Genomic DNA, 2,527 nt, shown 5'->3' with positions numbered 1-2,527 from the left:
AGCGGGATTTAAGCGGCGGAGCGAGGGCGGGACGGGGGGCGGGGCGGCCAAGAGTACAGCCCAGGGGTGTTGAGACCCCTCCGGTTGGGGTTTGGGGGAGTGGGGGGGCGAGGGGTGCGGGTTGGGTGTTAGGGAAGGATTCTTTGGGGAATGAGCGGGCACGGAATGCCCTGGGAGTGAGGGTTGTGCGACCCGGCCAGCGGGCACGGAGGGGTCGGACTTGGGGGTCTGAGAGGTCTTTTCCAGCCTTCATGGCTCTGTGCTCGTGGCCCCCGCGTTTATACCCTCGTATTACAAATACCAGCGTTCAGACCATAAAACAAAGGGAGTTGGGGGGGGGGGACACACGATGCTTACCGGGCTGCCCGGTTATCCGAGGGCACAAAAGCACCGTCTGCAGCGCTGCAATCAGAGCCACTCACAGCTGCTGCCTCCCGCGCTCCCTACGTGGCAACAAAAGAAGTTTGAGGAGGAGTCATTGCAGAAGCGACCAAAACTAATAATATACCACAATGCAGAGCAAAATCACAGAATCACCGAATGGCCCGGGTTGGAAGGGACCTCAAGGATCATGAAGCTTCAACCCCCCTGCCACAGACAGGGCCACCAACCTCCACATTTAATACTAGACCAGGCTGCCCAGGGCCCCATCCAACCTGGCCTTGAACACCTGAAGTGATTGTAATGCTAAAAATGATAAAGAACAGTTTGAAAACGTACACACATTGATTTTTCTTTCAGAAATCACACGTATGTAAGAGTGGGAGTCAGTGATCCTTTATGAGACTCTCCTGAAACAGGATATTCTGATTCTGTGATACACAACATAGGTATTATAGCAACATTTCTCCCAGTTATTTATGCATCCGTTATTTACTGGCTACTTTTGACCAACTCCCAATTGGAAATAAAGACAAGGCTGTGAGATGAGCACTTATCAGCACAAATATGTAAGAAATTCAAGTGCAGAGTGACTGCATCAGCTCTGATCTGCCCCAGCAGTGCATTCCTCTGCCTGCCCCACCCAGGCATCGTGCATGGCATCGCCTATGCCAGATAACTCACAATGGCTCTTTGAAGCCTCAGCTGCTGCAGGACCGACAGGGTTACAGCATGACAGCTCCTTGTTCCTCCCTGCATCAGTGCTGGTACTGCTGGCATGGCATCACTTGGGATCTGCAGTGGGAACAAGGGTTTGCTTTCAGCTTATTGAGGAATGTTGAAGGTCTCCTGCTGCCAACCATGGAACCAGAAAAGATCGTAGAACCATGAAGGCTGCAAAAGACCTCCAAGATCCCTGAGCCCAACCACAGCCAGTTGATCCATGTTCGTAGGTGAAAGGCTGTGTGTAGAGTATTACAAATTTTAGCTTTTATTCTATTAACTTCATAGGTTTCACCTGGACACACAAACATAAACACCCCACTTTCCAGACTAACCAATAGGTTTGGGCAATTTAATATCTTGGTTTGCTGACAGATTTGCTAATTACCCCTCTGTGTAGAAGTGCCCAGCACTCAAAGGGCAATACAAACCCAGCCACAGCTGCTGCTCCCCCTTGCTGTAATGCTTCCACCCAAAACAACGATCCACTGCCAGGAGACATCTATCAACAGGACCTCAGCATCTGAGAAAAGGGCACTTTGGAGACTCACCTGTAACATCTTCCGTCTCCTGTTCTCCCTGAGCAGCACCTCGGTTTCAGTGCTGGGGTTTGCTGATGGCTGGGTTAGCATCAGGAATGCAGTGCAGCAGAGTGGTTTGGATTCTTGACAGGTGTGCTCACACTGCACACACAGATATGCAGAATTACAGTGCTGATGGACGTTTCAAATGCAAAGCCCTTAATTAAAAAGTCAAAGGTACCACTTTGAAGAGCAGTATATCACTGCTGCTCCATTAATTACCTTTACCAACGTGTTCCAGTTGCTTTCTTAGGCAGCACAGCAAAGATAAAGCAAAAAAGCAAAGCAGACATTTGGAACACAATTCACAGAGCAGCCCTCATTACCTCAGCAGAACATCCCCAAAGCGCTGCAGCCACTCATTGGCATCAGACAGCTGCACGGACTGTGCTCCAAAGCACAGGTGGGAAGTACAAGGCTAAAAGCATCTGATAGCACTGAAGCAGTGGAACAGGTTGGCCAAGGAGGTTGTGGATGCCCCATCCCTGGAGGCATTCAAGGCCAGGCTGGATGTGGCTCTGAGCAGCCTGGTCTGCTCGTTGGTGACCCTGCACACAGCAGGGGGTTGGAACTGGATGATCATTGTGGTCCTTTTCAACCCAGGTCATTCTATGATTCTATGTCAGAAAGCGTAATTCTAGCACAGAGCAATTCCATTGTAAAGCCCGAGTGTGACCTCTAGGTGGTGCTGGCATCCTGTCATTGCAGAAGCTCAGACAACTGCGTTTACTGAACTATGTTCTGGACTACTACATTTGGCAGCTGCCTTAGGAGCAGCTGAATCGCAGGTTTAGCAGTCGATACTGCAGCAAGAAACTTAAGGAAAGGCATAGCTGTGAAGA

The sequence above is a fragment of the Phasianus colchicus genome, chromosome 8 (genome assembly GCF_987193195.1).
Source record: "Phasianus colchicus chromosome 8, bPhaCol1.hap1.1, whole genome shotgun sequence".
NCBI classification, from domain to species: Eukaryota; Metazoa; Chordata; class Aves; order Galliformes; family Phasianidae; genus Phasianus; species Phasianus colchicus.
Note: the sequence above shows the minus strand (reverse complement) of the source record.